Source organism: Sphaeramia orbicularis, chromosome 13 (genome assembly GCF_902148855.1).
Source record: "Sphaeramia orbicularis chromosome 13, fSphaOr1.1, whole genome shotgun sequence".
Lineage (NCBI taxonomy): Eukaryota > Metazoa > Chordata > Actinopteri > Kurtiformes > Apogonidae > Sphaeramia > Sphaeramia orbicularis.
Genome location: NC_043969.1, coordinates 17,782,385 through 17,805,939, shown reverse-complemented (window position 1 = coordinate 17,805,939; position 23,555 = coordinate 17,782,385). Strand labels below are relative to the sequence as shown.

At 36.4% G+C, this 23,555-nt stretch overlaps 1 protein-coding gene and 1 long non-coding RNA gene across 3 annotated transcripts in view; both read right to left on the bottom strand.

Annotated features, from left to right (window-relative positions):
* Positions 1–23,555, bottom strand: part of kcnab1a (potassium voltage-gated channel subfamily A regulatory beta subunit 1a) — a 144,512-nt gene that overhangs the window by 79,496 nt on the left and 41,461 nt on the right. The window lies entirely within an intron of this gene.
* On the bottom strand, positions 1,055–23,406 carry LOC115431646 (uncharacterized). The gene is made up of 3 exons (XR_003937123.1): positions 22,726–23,406; positions 8,880–8,889; positions 1,055–1,066 (listed from the first exon to the last, which is right to left on the bottom strand). It is a non-coding gene; the product is annotated as an uncharacterized LOC115431646 (long non-coding RNA).

Genomic DNA, 23,555 nt, shown 5'->3' with positions numbered 1-23,555 from the left:
AGTATTAATGTTAGTGTGAAATTACAGATCACAGTGACACTGACTGACTCATGTTATGACTAATTAAGTAAATATGTTTCAGGCTTACTGGGTTGCATTGAAACCTACCTTTGGAGATATTTCATAAGTTTGTGTTACAAAAGCAAAAGAAGCAAAAAACATGGGAGTTAATGTGATATTTCAGACCTCTATGTCTACACTTTTGTTCATTAAAAACAAGCAACATGAGGGGCTGAAACACTATAAACTTTGAAGCAAAACATGGGTAAATTCCACTAAGCTACAAAAGATTACTAGTGTGTTTGCACCAGTATGCTACTGGAATAAAATATTTTGTGACTAGCTCTTTGAAGCAAAGCAGATTATAGGCACAAATATGACACTAATAGTGGGATCAGTCCATTCTTTGTGGCTTTGCTGTGTCAGTGATAGTGCTTATCCAGAAAAGATAATTGTTTAACCATGATGTTGAACACATTAATTAGAGTAAAAATTATTAGCACTGTATTTTCCTAATTTCTTGTTGAATATGTGCACTTACTGTATGAGTGGTGTTTGCTAAATGAGTGTGCATGTGCTGATTTTTCTGTCCCAGACACTCCTGTTAAATTGGTAGTGAATACATGGACATTTGCCAAACAAGATATTGACTGAAACAAAAAAGGAAACCAGAGTTTGTCAAACAAAACCAGAGGGCTTATGACAACAATTTATAATATCAGATGGTATCAGATGAATTTAGATCTTACTCTGCTGTGTTGAAATCCCTCATACACATACACAAACACACACAAGCCTGTGGAACACCAGCGGCCACTGGGCTTTTTCTGCGTGTTTAGCCGCTTACAGTAATGACTTTGCATTGTGCATAATTAAAAGTTACAAATTAGGAGGGAGGACACAGAGAGAAGCAAGGAGAGAGAGGAGAATGCCGAACCATGGCATTTGAAACAACTAAGCACAATGTTCTGTGTGATGTCCAAAGATCTGTCTGCCTACTGTGACCACCTGAGCGGCATCTCTGTTGCATCAAGGTCGATTTGTTCCTCTGTGTTGAGACTTTCTGCTGTGCTGCAGAGAGCTGCCAAAGGACACGAGGAGATGAATCCAGACAACACATACAGATAAGTGGTCACTGGAGGTTCAAGTCCAGGAAAGCAGCCAGGAAGACTCAGGTGAGGAACTAATCTCTTATCTTTCTGAACAAGCACTGCCAACGTGCCCTTGAGCAAGATGAGGTTGTGAAGATGTATTCTCCTCCTTCCTCTATTTTCTAAGACTGATTTTGAACCTTTAATGTGAAAACTTGACAGGCATCAAAACACAGGATATAAATAAGATGCATTTGATGCTGGGAATGCCTCTGTCAGGCTGGAGCTGTAACTAACCCTGATGGGTCATTAAACACACCATTTAAGTTTTCAGTCAATACAGGGGATTAATGGATAGGCATGTTCACACAAACACAAAAGGGGGAAAATCATAATCGCATATGTTACCAAAATCAGAGATGAGCAATTATTTATTTTCATAGTAAATATGATTTGGGGTTGAGACTAAAATGAAAAGCTACACATGAAGGTTTTATTTTCCACAGATGTCAATGAAATACATGAAACCAACACATGAACACTGATACATAATATATGCATGTGTGTATGCCTTATTGTATATATAAGCTCTGGTGACTAATATCAGTGATATACCCTGACAGGAATTTCTATGTGTTTAGTAGTAATATATTCACACACTCGGGTGGACCTCAGTCTATAATGAGTGTGTTTACATCGTCAGCATATGCAGCCTCAGTGGAAATAAAAACCTCAATCTATATAATGGCTTTCAATGGAACTAAATAGACATAATTGACAAGTGGCTGTAAGTGAATCAGAGCTCTTATATTGCACACCGTGCACAGGAATGACAGTCTTATAACCTAGAATCTATATATAATGACTTATTTCGTACACAAAGCACATTGTAATCAGGTCCTTTAATGGGGTTTAATTTGCATGAGTTTGACAGTAATAGTGTGAGATCACACTTCCTGACATCCCCTCCTGTTAAAGTGTTCTAATTAATGCATCTGCAGGGAGACAATGTTGATTCAGTGGTCATCTGACAATAAATCCCACATGGTAATTAATAATTTATTAAGAGATAATAATTTTTTCCTAGTGGGTCATGGCCATTTCATCAGAGAAGCACAATTTCCATCCAGTCTGTCAATACAAAAAATGAAAGGAGAATCTGCCAGAGATGTCTTATTGTAGCACTAAATAATTAAGATTCGATAAACAAAGAGGTGTCAGTAGTGAAAGGAAAGCATAAAGCACTATATATCAAAGAAAATGGTAATGTAAGCTGAATGAATATCATCATTACAGAATCCAAGTGACAGGCAGAATAGGTGGGTTTTACTCATTCAGTGAAAAAAAATAAAAGGTATGAAATGCAGAAAATATTATCACAGTTTAAGACAGCTATGTATGCACAGTTTAGGGCTAAGAAACACATAAAATCAGTGCTGAGGGTTATGGTTAATCGGTTTTTAAGAATATTTGTTGACTAAAAATAGGTTTAAAGCCCCATCTCCTTCTTATTCAGTTGCATGGGAACTGTTATGCAATGCTTTATTTATGAAAGGTGCTTTATTAATGTGTCTGTTTGCATGTATTACTTCTGTCAATACAAGGAGAACAACTTTGCAGCTGTGAATGTGTTACAATGCTTTATTTTTCTTCGTAGATGAGGCTTTAGCAAAGCGTGAGGTCTGCACTCTTTGAAATAATTCATCCTCCATCTCTTTATGCAAGAAACTATGCAGGAATTAGTATCTGTGAGGTTCAGTTTCAGTTGTGTTTTGTGTTGAATTCATTTCATGATTGGCTACCATCTGTCAAGATTTATCTCCTTCTGCAGGGAGAACACAATGAAAAAGATAATCATACAAAAACACACATTACAATAATTTCTTTATTCGCATTCTTTCCACGAACCAAACCACAGTTGGTTGTGTGGGAAAAAGGACTGAAGCTCACATTTAGTAACAGGCGCAGTTTTCTGTGGAAGTTCATCTCATTATTCTAACCTGCAGAAACAACTAAGAGTACAGACTCTAGGATTCAGCAACTAATGTAGATGTGCACTTAAAGAAAAACAGATGCTATATATACACCTGACTCCGAACAGAAAAAGTAAGGAAAACTTTGCTGTATCTAAGAGCAGGATTCCCTTCTGTTATGCACAAAATATTTGCTTTTGAGTAACTTCTTCATGACAAGGGCTGCACAATTTGACAATGTTTTCATTTTAATTTGAAGATACTTCTTTGTTTAACCCATAAAGACCCAAACAGCCACTGGCAACCAAAATCATCTACCAATCTAAAATGTTTAATACCTGTTGAGCAACTAATATTATTAATGCATGTAAATAAATGGTATAAAATACAGTTTGTCATCTTTTCATGGTAATCAGATATGACCCATTTGGACGTTCAGAGGTTCCGAATTTCCATGGAAACACCATCACCTTCTACAACATTGATTCACCAGTAAAAACTAATGGAGTTTGATAAATGACAATTGATTGACACACTTGGTTTATTTTCAGTTATTTATATCTTTGCTGATGAATTCTTCAGTTTTGTCTATTTCTGATATAATAACCCTCAACCTTAATCTGAGCTTTTATGAACATCCATATGATCAGTAAATTAAATATAGGAAAATACAAGATATTCACTTTTTTAAAAAGCAAAATTCAAAGGATAATATTATAATAAATGGTGATAAAACACTTAAGAAAGAGAGAAAAAATTGTATGGGAACAACTACAAAAGTAACACTGGATCTTTATGGGTTAAGGAAATTTACCAGATTACTCATTTAAACTGTATTTTTTTCAAGTCAAACATACACAAACTTAAGTAAATTAAGTAAAAAAGCTTTTAATTGTTCATGTTTCATACATCACTTCTGTTCACTGTAACTAAATCCAAAACTTTACCGGACAACAAAAGTCTTGTTTTTTTTTTCTTCATTTCTGCAATTTGATCATTCTATATTATCCTAAATGTGCCTTTAAATTGCATCTTTTTGAAGCTATAGAATTGAACAGGCTTATGTTGCAATTATGACTGTAATTTGTCTAATTGTGGAGTGTTTTTTCCAGACTTTAATATCTTGCTCCTGAGAAGACACACAGCTGTACCTAAAGCCTGCAAATTAAAGCAGGTTATTTTGAGAAGTCATTCAGATTACGGGGGTAAATTTTTGTGAGATAGGCTGTAGTATTGCCTTTCTGTTCTGAAGCTGTAATTAAGTTTGAACTACATCGATATGAAAACACACTTACAGAAACACACCGAGGCACAAACACCTGAACTGAGCTGAAGATGTATAATCACTGAGATGCGTGCACATTAGCAGACACAAACACCAGATGTTGTGTAATTCAGTGAGACTTGCACTTGCTTTTACAAGCTACACACTCACTTGTAACAAACAATGTATTAACACATACACATTCTCACACACAAGTGCAGAGATTGAATTAAGTGCACTCGTGGGAAGCAGGGAAAAGCCGGCGCCAGCAGATTTTCTGGCCATCGCTGTATGTTGGGGTGTGTGGGACACAATCAATAAATCCCACAGAACAGCAGACAAGAAACGCTTCGATGGATTTTCACTAAATTACAGTTTCATGGACTTCACTGCACACACACACGCATGCACATGCACACACACACACACACACACACATAACACAAGAATGGATACAAGCGCAGGCACAGACAAAGATGTGCAGAAAATCTACAGAGGCATGTCTGAAAACACTCACTAACACATCCGTTTACACACATTCATGTTCTACTACATACAAAAGCATACAAAGTGTGTGATACAATTACACACAAGTTAAATAACTGCCATTTAATAAAGGCCATAAAACTGCTGTAGACCATAAAAAGTATAATATACAAGCAGACTCTTTCAGAGGAGTAGTAACACTGGTGAGCTCATGGCGTATTATTATTATTACTTATTGCTGTTTTATGGTTGATATCACTGTATTCTTTTATGTCACTAATAAATGAAACTTAATTCATCAAACTAATGTGTGATATTTTTACACTTAGAACTAAAACCGCATTATAACACAAGGTCTCTCATTATTGTTTTAGCTGTCAGAAAAGGGATGATCTGCAGTTCTTCAGGGTTCAGTTAAGCCTTTTTACACACACACACAAAAGGACATAAAACAAGTTACTATTTCTATACTGAGACACAGTTAAAATACATGGATATACATTTTACATATAGTAAAGACCTTAAAGTCCTCTGTTGGCTTGCTTTTATGACATTCAAATCTTTTTACTATTAATTTATCTGGCAAAACTGTGTCTTTTATAGAAATATTTACGGTAGACAAGGATTATTATAATCGATGCAACGTATATTTATATGACAGGAAACAGCAGGGTGACTGTTTGACATTTAGACTACACCACTAATCAAAGAAAGATAAATCCAGCTCTGTGTAATCTCAGCTGCTCTGTGAAAAACTAATCTCCTTCAGGGATCAACAAATGTTTTCAGCTGTTTGATTCAATTTCAAAGTAAATAAAGGTTAATGAAATGGAGCAAATCTTAAATGAATTCTAACAAGATGACCTTTGTAAGATTCAGTCTTATACATAATCCTCCTAAATATGCAGCGATGTACCTGATGGTTTGGATAAGAAGGCATTGTGTGTTCTGTCAGCCAAGTATATGAGCTGGGGTATGGATCGTGTAGATTCTAAGGCCATACTAACAAAAATCCTGCTTGCTCACTTCATCCTACATTATTCACAAAACAGTATCAGTGCTCGCTGGGCCATGCACCATCACACTGCAGCAGCTCCAACGCCTCACCTATACGGAGCCATGCTGTCGCCTTCAGAAATAACTTTCCTTCTGTCTCTGTGTTTTATTTTATAAGCTGTTTAACACAAAAATCATTCCAAGAGTAAGATCAGTTTAACCATCAGCCTCCGTTTATGTCCTCAGTAACACAATGACACAGATCTGTTTGTTTATGAGGTTTAATTTTAACTTTTTTTCTTTATCTACATTATGTGACACTGATTCCGCTGATAGTGTGTGTTTTTATTTTAACCCTTCAATCTCTAAACAGTCACCAGTGACCAAAAGCATCTACTGATCTACAATGTTTACTGAGTTTTGAACCATTATCAATATAATAATATTATAATAAATTATTTAAATTATAATTAAATCAATAATTCACTTAAAATGCAGTTTATTACATTTTCATTGTCATCAGATATGACCCATTTGGACGTTTAGAGGCTCTGTAATGAACATGTAAATGTTGGACTCTTCAGTAAAATTGATTCACTAACAAAACCCATATAGGCCCACAAATGACAGTGGTTGTAGACACGTCCTTTTATGCTGTTATTGATATATTTCACTGGAAAAATCCCCCTTTTACTTCAGTTTTCTCTGCTTTGGTGTAATAACCTTTGAATATACTCTAAGCTTTTATGAACATCTATGGGATCATTCAGAAAATATCTGATTTTCACTGAGAAATACAAAATGCAGAGAATAATATTTTAAGAAACAGAGATAAATCACTTAAATAAGGTTAAATGTAGAGAAACATTCATTTGGAAGTTGCCACAAAAGAGTACTAGCTCTTTAAAGGTTAAAGAATATATGTGCTGTCTTGACCCTTTATCGGGCAAGTGACTATTTTTGGTAATTTCCACACACATTACGAGACAGTGACAGCAACAGTTACAGTGAGGACAGTGAGGCAACATTCTCAGGTCCAATGTGGTCTTCAGGGTCTGTAAGGTCCACCTCTGCATGAACAGTGGGTGTACCTGCTTTGTTAGGTACCATAATGTAATGGTACTAATGTAAGGAATGATGTTCAAAGGGATAATGTGGCTGTTGACATGTGTCTGGATCAGCACTTATGTTGGTCTAAAGTTCTAAAATACATGTTCCTTCTCATCCTGCATAGCTATTGAAAGGCTCATGTACACAATTAAATGGAAACTAATGTCTTCAACAAGATAATGGAATTAATTTCTCAAATTTTAGAGTCAAAGCCTGATATCTCATCATCATAACTTACAAAGTGAGACTGTACCCTTTTTTTTTTCAAATGGTTTTTGACTATGTATCAGACACCGTCATACATGTACTAACCTTGCTAGGATCCACAGAATAGATGAACTACTACCTTTGTCCTACTTTTATCTTCTATAAACGGCTACTCTCATTAATTTCACTTGAATAAGTCTAAAAAAGGATCAAATGACAGAAGATTGTAGTTCTTTTTAAAAAATGATAAATTGCAACAATAACAGATCGAACTTGTTTCTTTTTTTGCTTTTTCAGCAACACAGTTAGTCACATTTCATAGTTAAAATGTATTATTTCAACTTTCTCCCTGTTAAAACCACTACATATAATTGCCATTATCAGTAAATAATGGGCATAACTTTAGATACAAGCAGGAATACAGTGTTATGTGGACAGAAGTCACTGTGTGCTTGTGTTTGCCAGATGTTTATTAAATTCAAGAATGACCAAATGACCAAATTAGGTGTCATCTAGAAACAGCTTGTTAAGTGATGCACATATATATTTAATAGCAAGCTGCTGGCTAAGCTTTAATGAATGTTAAATTTTCTTTATCATAAGCAAAACCACATCATTAATAATGTAAATGCCATTGGGAGACCTTTTTGTGTCTTTAAATGCAACTTTTCTCTCAGACTTTACTGTATGTTATGGTACACGTTCACATATTAACCTTTACAAACATAAACTACAGGGGAAAAAAAAGAAAAGAATATGGTGATAAAGAAAAAAGTGGGGCTACAGAAACAGGGGTCATTTATAGAGCCACAATTAGCAAAGCGTACACGTGTGTGTGCATGCAGATGTATAGACTTAATCAGATTTCCTAAAGAAAAAGGAGCTCCACTCACATTATCATGCAGTGCACGAGAGAATGGAGGATGGAGGGATATACATGTGCACAAAGAGCATCGAGCCTGTCATGAAAATGCATTATTTAATCTGTAAAAGTGTAAACATGAAAGTAGCCTTTTAGCCTAAAGGTAAATAAAACACTGTAATATTAAACTTCAGTCATTACTTAATTTATCAATTTGTTATCACCAACTATTTCCATAAATGTTCTGTGTGTATTTATATTGAGAAATAAGTCAGACTTCTCCAGTTCCATCCTCTTAACACTTAAAGACCTAGAACTACTTTTGTGTTGACTTCAAAATGATTTTTTTCTTTATATCAAATATTTCATAAGTGATTTATCACCGTTATACTCTGCATTTGGCATCTTTCAGCCAAAATCTTATATTTTCCCAGAGATAATTCACTGACCATGTAGATGTTCATAGACGCTCAGAGTAAATTCAAAGGTTATTATATTGAAGCAGAGAAAACTGGAGCAACAGTGACTTAATACACCATTAACCAAACATTAAGAGATGTCTTTAACAACTGCCATTTGTCAGACTACTTGAGCTTTAATAGGGAATCAATGTTGCTGAAGATGACAGTGTTTCCTTGTTTGATACGGAGCCTGAACATCCAAATGGGTCTTATCTGATGCTGCGTTGATTATTATGATTACTATTATGCTGATTATTTCAATGTCATGACAGGATCAGTGGTTAAAAACTTATAAAAACATTTTAGATTTGGCAACTTTTGGTTGGCAGCAGCTGTTTAGGTGTTTGAGGGTTAAATGTGAATATTTTGGAGTTTCTTTCACATCTGTGACAATAAACTATTAATCTTTGGTTTCATGACAAACAAGACATGACGTCATCTTGAGCTTTAGGAAACACATTATCTTTATTTAATATTTTAATATTTATTTTTCACACATTCCATTTTCAATGTATTATTATGTTTATTCTGTTGTTTTACTTGGCATTTTTATTTCACTGTTTTAATTGTTCAGCTGTTTTTATGTCTTCTTAATCTATTCTTGTATTTTCAGTCTATAATGTTGCTTTTTAATCTTCTGTACAACACTGTTTTTAATTGTACAGCTGCTTTATGTCTTTAATCTATTCTTGTATTTTATTTTATTTTATTTTTTGGTTTTTAATTTTGGTTTTCCCTGTAAGTCGCGTTGGAAAAAAGCCTCTGCCAAATACATATTCTCTGGCATTTTATAGACCAAACAGCGAATCATTTAATATAGAAAACAACTCTAATGTAAGCTTTGGTGCTGTATCCTTTTACAATGTGGCAACTAAGTATTTTAGCAAAATCCAAATAAAATGTGGAGTTTCAGCGCAATTATTTTTATGGTAATGATATTTATCTGTTCAGACACCAGATCATACCAGTTTCATTCAACACATGACAGCAGTTTCTAACTGTTTTGTCACTTTAACCTTCAGAACATATTTAGTTTAATATTTTGTCTGTCCTTTAAGGCTCTGCATATATTTCCTGTATTTTCTTCTTGTATATAAGAGACGGATGTTAGGTGTGTATGCTCATTTCAACCCTGCACAAACAACACAGTTAGGCTTCTGCACAGTGATATACAAGGTGTCCACAAAGACTCTTTACAATTTGAAAAATATATTACAAAAGCAGTTGATAAGATGTGTTTATCAAATTTGTTCTGTGTACTCAGTGGTTATCACAGTTTTTAATCACATTGCATCTGTGTGTGTAAGGTACCCTGATGATGAAGCAGGCTCTGTTAAATAAACCCTTAAAAATGGCTACTCCTCAAGAACAGGCACAATGTGGTTTATTGAAACAAAATTAGATAAACAGACTCAGTAAAAGTACACGATTAAGTATGGAAGACATCCACCGTCATGTCTGTGAAGTCGCGCATTTCACAAGAAATTTATGGAGACAGGGACAGTGTTAGGTAAAGGAAGGAAGGAGTTTACAACCAAGAACATCTGAGGAAAAAACTGGTCATTGCCCATATAAAAGTGTATTAAATGAGACAAAAAAAAAAAAACTTCAATATCTACTTTTCATTTTGTAATAATTTCCATAGATTTGTCTATTGTAGGGATGTAACGATTACCGGTATAACGATAAACCACGGTAAAATGGCAGACGGTTAGTATTAACGTTTAAATTGTAATTATCATGATAACCGTGTTTGATTACCGCACTTTTCCATAGAAAACACCTAGGCAAAGATCTGTTTTTATGTCAAATATTTAAGTATAGTTTTAATTTATTACAATTTTAATTGTATATTCCTAATATTTGGACCAATATTCACTTTTAAAGTCTTTGAAAAGGTTCGTTAAGCAGCTGTGTGTTATTTATGCAATAAATTATATACATTTTTCAAATCAGATTTTATATTTTTTTTGTTTTTTGTACTTTTATGTTGATATAGTAGGTTAAAGTGAAAAAATAATAGACAGATGATATAAATGAAGCTGTGCTGAAAAAACAGATACCAAACGTGTATTGTAAACATTTGTTTATATAGCATATAAAGGCAAAATCAAAAGGACTCAAAAACGGACAAAATAGGCTCAGACCACTAAGGGTTAATATTTGAATGTTTCTGCAACAGAAGGGATATTGTGCCAATTATTTTATTTTATTATTATTATTTCTGAATACAACTTGGTTAAATTATTTCAGTGTGTGTATTTGTACTTTTTGAGCACAGTTTCAACAATACCACGATAATAATGATAACCGTGATAATTTTGGTCACAATAACCATGATATGAAATTTTCATATCGTTACATCCCAGGTTTATTCATTTGCTTTTGTAATAAATGGACACCCTGTATATCACTGCCTTTCCTAAAAACTGCCACAGGGCCAATATGTTAAAAGCTTTGCCATTCTGAGTAATGAAGGACTAATAAACCTGTCGATTATGAGGTTACGAGCTTTCACACGTAGGCGATCAGTAGGAGATGAGACTGATGCTTTTCAATGAAAGGCATGAGTTTATGACATGACAGTAAGGTAGGGTCTTTTATCAGTCCATGCAAAGATTTAGTTTCAACATCATAAACCTAATAATAGATGCAGTTTCCCTGGGACTCAATGCAAAGAAGAGACAGGAAGCTAATAGATTTTCCCACTTTGCTGCAATAAAATGTAATAAGGTTAAGGAGGCACACCCACTTCAGGTAATGGAGATGTAAAACAAAGTACTTTAATGATGTTTAGTGGGTTTAAAATTATACACAGCATTACATAGAACACGGGTTTCCTCCATGTCTTCCTTTTTCCTCCACCATCAAAAGTAGCACTGCATTAGTGCAGTAGAAACGAAAGGTCACATTTTCCAAACCCTGATTTTACTGTCAACTTTCATGTTGACGCAGATGAAATATCAGATGTGGAAAGAAAAGAAGGAGAGCAATCATAGACTTCACTGTGGGAGTTCCTTGCCTGGTGCGTATGCCTGGATACTTTTTTGTTCTTTGTCAATTCATGTAATCCTCAGTAACTCATCCCAATTTGACTGTGTTCACTCATCACCCTGTGCACATTTCAGCCATGCTTTCATTAATCTGCGCCCTCTTCATAGCTATTATTGATCTGGATGTTCATTCTGAAAGAGCGTGTGAGTGTTCACAACTGCGTGTGTGTGTCCTTATGCATTGTGTCTTTTTCATGGGATGTGTTTGTATGCATTTTTTATTGTATGTTTGCACCGGAGTGAGCCTAAATTGGTATCTCAGCTTCCAAAGACAGAATATGTCAGGATTCAATAAATGAAAAGGATTTGAACACACAACTCTAAATAACCCACAGACCTATACAATGTTTTAGTGCTGGGTAACAACCAAAAACCAAACCTCTTCTAAGTCAGAGCTCTTTCTCTCTCTCTCTCTCACACACACACACACACACACACACACACACACACACATTAGACAAACCCACGCAGCATAGCCTCTTGTTCACAGCTTTTGCAGTCATTCACATCGCCATGGAGACAGAAGTCAATTACATGGCCATCATATGGATACCACACGCATACAGGAAGAGAGTTCACCTACCCACTCTCCACTACACATGCATATATAAGGCAGACGAGGCAGTTTCTTTGGTGGTAGAGGATGTACCATTACATGCTCCTCATCCAGATGGCTTTCTGAAGTGACAGCCTTTCAGAGCTGCGAGCAAAATGACCAGGACATCCTGACCTTGTCAACGTGACCACAGCAGCGGGCAACTAAGAAGAGAACTAATTCAGGGTCTATGGGATGTTGGATAGATTGTCAACTGAATGCTTTAGCCTCCTGTCAAAAATGTTCATAATGTTCAGTGTTTTCAAATATCCATACATAGAGGTGTGCTCATTTCATTCACAGGTCGGGCTAAATGCAAATTAATGTAGTAGGTGTGAATAATGCCTGTGTGGGTGTTTTTTTTTCTTTTACAATGGCTTTCTATGCAGGAAGTGCGGTATCAGGTAAAGGCCACACTGAGGTCATTTTCTATATGGATAAAAGTCACTGAGCTCAGGAGACAAGACAGTAACACATACTCCTCTACCTTAAGAATGCAACATCAATAATGCACAAGATCAGTAAGGAATAAAAGAGACAACAAAATACAAAGAAAGAAAAACAATATATAGGCTATATACAGCTCTGGAAAAAATTGAGACCACTGCAGTTTCCTCTGAAATCAGCATGTCTGCATGTATGAGAGCCATTCCATTCCTGCATCTGTTGAATTCCAACACAAGCACACCTTATTCTACTGAATAAGCACCTGATCCATGTCTTATTTAAGGAGAAGTATAAAAACCACTACTGTGTCCATCACTATCTTCTTACAATAGGCAAAAACAGTGCTATTAGTACAGCAAAAGTAGCTGGAATCCAAAAATAACTGCTGAAAACTACTGGACTTCTGCTCTGACAATGTTCCCAAACTCTGAGGACTGGTTTTTCTATCAGGACAATGCTCCTGGCCTCAGCTAGGTCAATAAAGGTGTGGATGATGGACCACCAGATGAAGACCCTGTCATGGCCAGCCCAATCTCCAGACCTGAACCCACTTTGAAAACTTCTGGAGGAAGATGGATGGTCACAGCCATGGAACATTGCTGAGCTTCTTGACTTTCTATACCAGGAGCTGCATAAAGTCATCCAACAGGAATGGAGGAGAGCCAAGACACATGAAAGCTGTCATTGAAAATCAGGGTTATTCCACCAAATACTAATGTATGAGCTTTTACCAAGTTACAACATTAGTATTGTGTTGTTTTGAAATGACATGAACTGGTTTTCTTTGCATTATTTCAAGTCTGAAAACACTGCATCTTTTTGTTATTTTGACCATGTGTTGTGTTCTCCAAATACATGCTCTAAATAACAATATAATATTTGTAATTTGAGAGAAATGTTGTTGGTAGTTTAAAGGATAAAACAGAAATGTTCATTTTACTCAAATACATACATATAAATGGTAAAATCAGAGAAAGTGATCGTTTTTCAGTGGTCTCTTATTTTTTTACACAGCTAAATATAGAGAGAATTACATGTGAGTTTGAGAGAGAATCCCTGAACAGGTGACTATGACCTCAGTGTCAGTGTTTAAGAGTCCTATGTCATAGTGGATGTCAGTTGTTTGTTGGGTTGTATTTCATGGACCCTGAGGGACCTGCAAATCATACACACAAACACACATAGAAATGACTGCAGTACACACAGCCAGACACACAACATATATTTACACACAGAGGGAATACACAGAATACTAATTTTAGAAGAGCCAGAAAGATGTGAGTTCATCGCTCTGTCTTTACATCATCTTTTAGCCTATTTTTTTTTTTTTTTTTTTCTCCTTTAAAATGTTGACGTGAACATGGTGTCATTCAGTGTCTTCACACCATTAGAATGACTATCCTGTTAAATAATGGTACAGAGAAGAAGGTGAGGGTAGACATTTTGTTCCAAATTGACTGATGTTTGTCCTGTTGTGCCTTAGTAAGTCACATCTGCTGTCCTGCTGTGTTAAGGGAACATCACGCTGCTGTCAGCCTGGGAGTGAGCAACAAACCATGAAAATGTCGCAGTGAATTTTAAAAACAAAGTGGACACAAGTAGGCTTTTTTTAAGACTAGAACTGTTTATGCTAATTGCAGTGGCACTGTTCCTGTACTGAAGGATTAATTACCCTTGTAAAGAGGTTTTAAGGAGGGGCTATTGTTCCAAGGGAGGACAGATTTTTCTAAAGAGAAACGATTACACAGCTGTAGCATTAATAAATAGAGGTGGATGAGTGAAAAGTAAAAATGAACTTTTTCACTTCATGTGAGTTAGCACCCGCTGTACCCATCCAGAATGACATTAGCACTATTTTCAATAAAACTGAGGATATAAGCCTACACCAATGCTTTTAGTTTTGGCTCTCATCCTCAACTGAATCACTCTGTCACCACACCATGGACACCCCACCCCGGCACTTCTTTTAATTAAAAATGTGATGCAGATAGAGAGATGAAAGAACTTTACACTTGAACAGGAATGACCCTGTTCCCATTAGCGTGAACATCAGCAGTTAATGCTCCACAATGCTACCAGGATCAAATCAGAGGAGCAAAAATGAGACCACTGACAAATGCATGACATTACTATTCTTCTAAGTCTGATAAATCAGCTGTGACTTCATCAGTTAGCTGGCACAGGCCCACTGAAACACTTTATACAGCTATGCACACAGAATTATTGTCAATTGCTGTCATATAAGAGACAAAGGACTTGAGCTGGGACTGTAGCTGCAGAGCTGTCACATTTATAAATAATATTATCAGGGGACAACCAAGGTCACGGCCACAGTTCAAAGACAAAGTAATGGAAAACCAGTGACAATCACTGCTTGTTATGTTACACACAGTTCAATATAATATCCTCTTTAAACCCCTTTGAACCCATGTCAAAACTTTGATCAAGCTTTTACTACTTGCTGTGAGCTCAGAGTCCCTGCTAAGATCTATACCCATACCAAGCATTAATAACATAAAAAGCACTTTATGTAATGAGTCTGCTTTTATCACATCATAACAGCCTCTTTTCTAATCAACAGGTTACCCAAAACAGCTTTAAGTCTTTTTTTCCTTACTATTCAGTGCACATCAGTTTATTAAGTCTGCCTTTGCAGCTGCTAAATGTGCACGTCAAACAAGCATGTGTGTGTTATTTTAAGTGATCCAAATTGAATGACGGCACAACAGAGCCAAGGACATGATTACCATAGTAACCAGCAGAGATAATTTGTTGGTTAGGCCCGTTGAGTATTTGTTGTGCGGAGGTTTGGAACACAACCAGCAGCCACAAAGAATTTCTTCCTTTATTCATCATCATTTCTCTCTTGGTGTCTTCCTTTTTTAAGATCATATATGATGTCATGCTGACAAAAAGCGTTGTGAAAAACATCTGCCACCTTTCTATACCATGACACACACCACATAGGCACTTTTACAGTGGGGGCTAATCTGGCCTTTCACACCACTACACGGTGCAAGTTCTCAGCAGGCAACGTACAGTATCTGAGCTGATACCAGCCCTCTCAAATGAACAGTGTGTGAAATGGCTCAACCAAAAGCCTGCAGCGCTTACACAATTTTTGTTTTTAATTTAGACAAATAGTATACACAACATACAGTACATGGTACAAGCATGCACACTCATACATATATGCAAAGGGGCATGTAATAGGGCCAAATCCCCTGGCCACCAATTTAGACACAGAGGACTGTCACAACCAAAAGATAAGTCAACCAGCCTAATTTCCCCAGTGAATATCCGAACATACTCTATACTGGGAGCATAGTCACATACATCCTTACAGATTAAGTAAAGTTCACACACTTACATATACATATGGACACAGAGTTGAACAAACCCTGATATGTGCAGGGCTACATTTAAAGGGCCAAAATACAGAAAAAAACTAAAAAAATTTTCTCTATATGCAAAGAGAAAGTTGTTTTTCTTACAAAAGGAAATGTTGAAATTTTAGATATAATTAGAACTAAGAATCAATTAGTGTTTTAGCTCTAGCAGTGTCTAAAGAACATCACTGGTTGAAAAGGAGCCTTAAAATGAATGCTTCAAGCATGCATAAAACAGCCAAATGTTTCTAATTGTTTTTTCTTACTTTTCAGAGGGGCTCGGTGTTCTGGCAAAAGGATGGCATCATGATACAGTATGGTTTCCTTTTGTTTTCTCTGGTTTCTTCAGGCTTAAACTGTCTGATAGCATTTTTGGATCATATTTTTAAAAACTAGTTCAAAACTAGATCACTAGTTTTATAAACTAGTGATCTGTGCTAGTAACACTAATGCTACAAGCACATAGTTTAGTGTAATGCTCTCTGCAAAATATCACAATTACCCTGACAAACAGGCCATTTAAAATGAATGTTACAAGGAATACAATATTGGAGAGAGCTGTTATCATTAATTTAAAGATCTGATCTGTACGAACCTGTGAAAAGTAAATCATATGAATTCAGATCAATCATAATCAAAGGCTCAAATTGTGAGATCGATCAGCCCTATATTTCAGTCATGATTTCAGTGAAACCATGTTCCATGGATTTCTACAAACTCTTTCAAAGTCAGTCAGCTTCAAAGGGAGTGAGTGAGTGCATTACTATCTTGAGATAAATGTGTGTCAGTGTGTCTGTATTTTTATACTGCAGGTTGGATTCTGGCCTGACTTCTGTAACCCACTAAACGCCTCCTATCTCCCACATCTGCGGCAGTTTCGCTCTCTCTCTCTCTCTCTCTCTCTCTCTCTCTTTCTCTCCCCTTCTGTCCTACAGAAAAAAATAAACCAAATCAGCAAGGTTAACTGAACGTAGGAAGAAGACCACACACCTACAAATCGTGATGGACACACACAGAAAAGAAAATATGTGAAAACAGAGAAATTACAAAGGAGGAGTGATGTATACATGTATGTGTGTGGGTGTTTGCATATGCAGCATGTGTTTGTGTATCTAAATAATGCCTGATAAGCCTGTATGGATTTAAGGGAGCACTTCAGTGGGTTCAGTCTGAGATGAGACAGCAGGTGGCTAAGAGCTAACATGCCTCTCTGTTGGTTTACAAACTCAAAGCTTTGCTCAGACACTTTGAGTCTAATCTCACTCACTAATCAGGATGCACCATGGCATTTACTGCTTTGTAAAAAGTAATGTTATTTTTACTGCAAAAATTAGGAGCAATTTGTACAAAATTGAAATTATATGACACATTAAAGTGCAAACTCACTCACACTTTTACATGCACAAAAAAGTTTCACAACAACAAAAAATGTTGTCCTTAATCTTTTGTTTAATGGTTTAATTTTGTGGTATTGTTCCACTCAATGCTGCTTTATAATACTAAAAGAGGAGGATGCAAAACCCATCTGGCTCCAACAAAATCACTATTGGAGTACTAATGATGTTAGCCAGGTTTCACTGAGTTACACCACATAAAGAACATAGCATCTGGCACTTTGAGTCAACAAAACATAGAGAAAATGTACTTGCCACAACAGCTCAAACCAAATGAGAGACTAACAGACAAAACAGACACCACTTCTATACTTTTATAAATGATTTTACCCCATGCATCTAATATGGGGATGATAAAAATCTGTAAAAGCCATGTGAGCATGGTGCATGTACTAGCACAGATGATATTTACTCTTAAGGTTCTGAGGTCTCTACACTGGCTCCCTGTCTCTCAGAGAATAGACTTCAAAATTATCTTACAAGCATATAAAGCACTGAATGGTTCAGGCCCAAAATACATCAGAGACCTTCTAGTCCAGTATGAACCATCCAGACCACTCAGGTCATCTGGTGCAGGTCTGCTCTGTGTTCCCAAAGTCAGAACTAAACATGGAGAATCAGCGTTCAGTTTCTATGCTCCATATATCTGGAACACACTACCAGAAAATATCAGGTCTGCTGAGAGTCTGAGTTCTTTTAAGTCAAGGTTAAAGACTCACCTGTTCACTGCTGCCTTTGACTAAAAGGCTTTTGACTTTTTAAATTTTATATTCTCTTTGAAACTCTGCACTGCAACTCTTACTTTAATATGTGTGTGTTTTTATTTTTATTTTATTTTATTCTTTTTTTTTTTTTTTTTTTGATTTTATGTGTTGTTTTATTAATCACCTTTTACATGTTTCTTTTATAATGTTTTAAATGTGTTTCTTTTCGTTTCTTTTATTTCAATGTCCTGTGTGAAGCACCTTGAATTGCCTTGTTGCTGAAATGTGCTATACAAATAAACTTGCCTTGCCTTGCCTTAAGGTAATGAAATATGGCATTTAATATTGAGCTACTATTACCCCAGCCCCTGAAGGGTAGGCAAGGGGTATTGTTTTTGGTTCCATTTGTTTGTTAACACTCTAGCAGCAAAACTATTGGTTGGAATCATATCAAATTTGGTTTATAGATTGCCAGTTATCCAGAACAGATGTGGTTACATTTCGGGAACAGTAGATAAAGTTACATTTTTTATGAATTTTTTAAGTCTCTTTTTTCCCATTTACTTTTAATTGGGCGGAATTTCAAATGTCTGTAGCAGCAAAACTATTGGTTGAATTCATACCAAATCAAGTTTATAGATTGCCAGTGATGTAGAATAGATGTGGTTACATTTTGGGAAAAGTAGGTCAAAGTTAAATTTTTTTCTGCATTTTTTTTAACTCTTTTTTCTCTCCCATTTACTTCAAACTTGGCAAATATATAGAGGCAATTGATATGCTGACACCAGCACACCCATAAACATGATGACATCAGCTGGAATGATGCCAAAATAAATTCTAATAGGTGCAAGGGGCGGGGTTTGTTGTGCCTGGCACCACTTGTTTTATATTTAATCTAAGAAACTGCAAAAGTTTGGTATCCAGCCTGAGCACCGATAACAGTCTGAGTAATTTCAAATCAGAAACCAAATGTGGTCACATAAACCTACATTAAAACATGTGCAGAGAGAGTTTAAGCCATGCAGCAGTGCTACGACTGATTTGAAAGTCACATATCCTGAACTATACAATGGCCAATCGAGACCAAACAGAAAACAGTCACAGTGACAGAAATACAGCTGACATGAGGGCATGATCCTTTAACTGGTGCAACAGGGCATTCTAGCACCTTATTGTGTCTCAGAGTAAAAGGTTAGAGCTTAACAGAGGATGAGGAAGAGCAAGAACCATTAAAAAGCAGCTCACGTACAAAACTAAACACAGGATGTTAATGCTTCAAACATTTCTGTGGGGGTTTGTACAGACTCACACATACATACACCACTGATTTATTAATAGATTTGATATTAAGTCAAGCACAGTTTCATTCCTCTTATAATGCCTCACTCTATCAATTACACTTCTCTTGGTTGTCTGTAGTCATACACATCTCACTTCACAAGAAACCATGTAGAATTATCCCAACACAAAATCACAGCTGCTCTTTCTCATTTCAAGTGCTGCCAAGTTCGTTATCACAACAAACACTGATGGAAACAGACACAGGGAGTAAGTTAAACCCCGGTGGCTAAGTCTATACACGTAAATAATACACCCTGCATATCTGAAACCATTCACCATCATCATTGCAATCTACTCCTGCTCTCTTCTGTGGATCTCCTTTCACTTCTCCGACTGATTGACTGATGCAAATGTTGTTTAGGGAGTTGCTTTCCAACTCTGAAAGTAAAGGAAATCGTTATCAATTGAATGATCTCTCACTACAGTGTATCAGTGTGACGCTAGTCTTGACTTCTTCTTTTTTTTTTTTTTAACAGTTTCAAAGAATAGCCTTGGAATATTTTTTGTCTGTTAGATAAAATGCAATGTGTGGGCCCATAAATCCAGCATAATCCAGTACCTTGTAACTGCATTCAGATGAACAGTAACGCAACTACCACCCACCCCCCACCTCTGCACATGCACAAACCACGAATCAACTGATCTGCTCTCCACCACTGTGGTCAGAATTTATTAAAAATTTAACTGATTTCTGTTCAGTTGGGCTCGCAGAGGGCACATGTAGACCAAATATTAAAACAGTCGAGCAATCAATAGTCATGACGCTGATATTTACTGAAAATGTCAAGTATGAAACGAGCTTTTCTAAATGCATCAGAGTGTTTTGCAGATTTTAACTGGTTTGTTTGGCTTAAAAAAGAAGGTGAATTGAACTTAAACAAACACATTGAAGAATCATATGTTTTTCTTTAACTGGGAGCCAGAAGACCTTAACAGAACAGGACATCTGGGATGGAAATGAGAGTAATGGCAGCAGTTACACCACAGTCCTTTTTGCTAATATCACCAGCATGTGGGAGGTTTATCTTAACATGGGCTCACACATGCACGCTCCATGGTGAGAAGAGTGTTGAATTTGTCCTCTCCTTTTGAGCAGGTTTCATCCCCTCTGTCATTTGTCCCAATTTTTGCAGTTTCAATTTGACACATGTCTCCTTTAAGATGTAACATTTTCCTACAAAGATGATAAATAGTTAAACAGACCTACCCTTCATGCAACCTGTCTATGTGTGTGTGTGTGTGTGTGTGTATGTGTATGTGTGTGTGTGTGTGTGTGGTGTGTGTGTGTGTGTGTGTGTGTGTGTACAAACTTAGAGGCAAACACATCCACACTAGTCATGCTTTCACCTCCACTGCAGTGCCAGAGCAGATGGTGATGGCAACCCTGGGTTCACTTCCTGAAATAAAGAAGAAAGGGCGAAAGAAAGAAAGACAGGGCGAAAGAAAGAAAGAAAGAAAGAAAGAAAGAAAGAAAGAAAGAAAGAAAGAAAGAAAGAAAAGGGGGGAGGAGAACATCTATCTCGCCCCTTACTGTCCATCGTGCAGCATTACTGTCAGTAGAAGACAATGCAGCACTGAATGATTAGTGCACACACACACACTCACATACACACACACACGCGCGCGCGCACACACACACACACACACACACTCAGGTCTCATTTTCATTGCATCTCTGTCTCCCTTCATTTCCATCTCACTCTCTCCCTCCTCTCCATCTTTTATCCCATTGTTCATATCGAGCCGTGACTAGAAACTCTAGCCCATGCACGTCTATTGTCAGAAGTAATTTTCACCATCGTCTGTCTGCCTACTGAACTTTTAATGACAAACTGGAAGACTGTACTGTCATAAGAGTTGCCATCATATGGATATGTACGAGGGAGTGCATTGTGTCCATACAGGATTTAAGTGCTTGGTCTCATTTTATAGCTGCTCCTACTCTTTAATGAATTTCCAAAACCACAGTATACAGTATAGTACAATCCATAATGTGAACACTCGATGCAAACAAATAATACAGCAACATATATTTGAACCCTTTAAACCCTAAGCCTAAAATGGGCCGCATGGACTTTTTTTTTTCTCATTTTGACTATAAAACAGTTAAAAAATATGCTGTGAGTGCACTTTTTCCCCCAGATCTTTCAACATCTAGCAGTCATTTACAATTTACTTCATCTTCTAATTCTGCTAAAACAGCTCCTCCTCCAGCCTCTAGTACAGGCATGAGTGAAATTACAATAATGACCAATTAAAACCTATAAAGCGCAACATATCATGTTTCAGAAACCATTGGAATTTTTCCAATTACGCAAACAGTAGGAGCGTAATGGTGCACTCCTTTGTACCAAAGTGTTTCCGTTCAGGGCCTTTGATACAATACGGAGGTGTACAGAACTAATACATGTACAATGCAAATACTCTGGAAGTGGGGTGGTCGCAAGCAGAACCCATGTGCAGGGTTTCCTCTATATACATTAGCAGCAGCACAAAAAAAACCCAAAAACACTTTATTCTGAGGTCGAGCTGCCGATAAGGCGGGTAAACATGACAACAGAGTGTATAACAGAAGCACAGAGGCTGGGTTTCTGTACCGTTACACTCCTGACAAACAGTGAAAGAGGTGCAGCCATCCAAACCGCATATGCACAGGGTGAGTCAGTGATGACACGTCAGGTTTTAAAGAGTTAACAGATTATTGTTAATTTGGATGAATAAAAACTTGCATATTAGTTCAGACAAGAATGAAACAGTACAATCCAAAAACAGTTCATGTATTTATTGCCCATATCCTATCTAAAGACATAGGGTGTATATTATTAAAAATCTGGCAAAACAAAACAAATCACAATACTAGGATCACAACATGATATATCGCAATATATCACAATACTCTTAACAAGCGATATATTTTTTGTTATGTTTCTTATTCTAAAGATTATTTTCTGGACAAATTCAACTACACCAGAAATATGCACAAATACTAAACAAATTTTAATTTGAACAGAACAAGTTCTAATGCTGTATCACAAAAATTTCCTCTGTAAGTTTTAACATGCAGCTTTACCAGTAATAAATAAATAAATAAATGAAATTATGTTTTACAGATATTGCAGTTTAAGAGCCTGCTCAAATGTTCATATTCTATTGTTTGTGACAAGAATGCAGTGTACAGTTCCTGGATCATCCAACATCATAACATTACTTTTTGTGCAATCCCAACAAAGTAACTAACATCTGTCTCTTTCAGACAGTTAAAAGTGCTTTTAGGATGCTTGAAACAACCATTATTTAACAAAAGAGTGTTACCGATTTCAAAATCTACATGCATGACCTGCAATATCACTACAACCAGTGTTGAGAGGGTTACTTTTGAAATGTATTCCATTAAAGATTACAGAGTACATGCCCAAAAAAGTAATCTGTACTGTAATCTGTTACATTACTCAATCTGAGTATTGTAATCAGAATACTTGGATTACTTTCACATTTTCTTGAATTTAATACCATATAAATGTAGCAAATCACACCATGCTTACTATGTTATAAACAGAATTATTCTTGTGTGTTCTGTTTTAGAGCTGGCTGAATGTATTAGGTCTAAGCCTCATAAGCAGCATATTAACATGTGCTGTGCTAGTATAACCCAAAGCTAGTTATTGGTGTTTTGTCTGGTCATACAAAAAGACACAAAGAGGCATTCAAAATAAACAGAAAATGCCTGATTGTAACGCTTTAATGCAAATAGAAATTTAACATCCAATAAAAAGCAGCTGAATAAACCAATAGCTTCGTAAGCTTAGTAAACCAAATATTCTAACAGAATACCATTCTGCTCAGACTGTGTTATGCCCTTGGATTGATTGGTGCCTGCTCAGTAACACATAGAGAGGGGGCATATTTCACATTTGGAGATTTTGCTGTGTTGTGGCATAAGTCACACATCACTCAGTGTCAGTGACCTGCTCAAGCAGATTTTTCAACTTTCTCAATCTCAGGCTCAAGCATCACTGGCAGGTTCTTAACTCTTTCCCTGCTATCATGTGAATTACTTTCCTTAGTCCAAAAATTAACAAAGCAGCTTTTTCCGGATAAATGAAGGACCGGTTGTGAGTTTTCCAACTGGGATTACCAGTACCCCATAGCAACATATACAGAACCATTCACTTTAAATGGGGG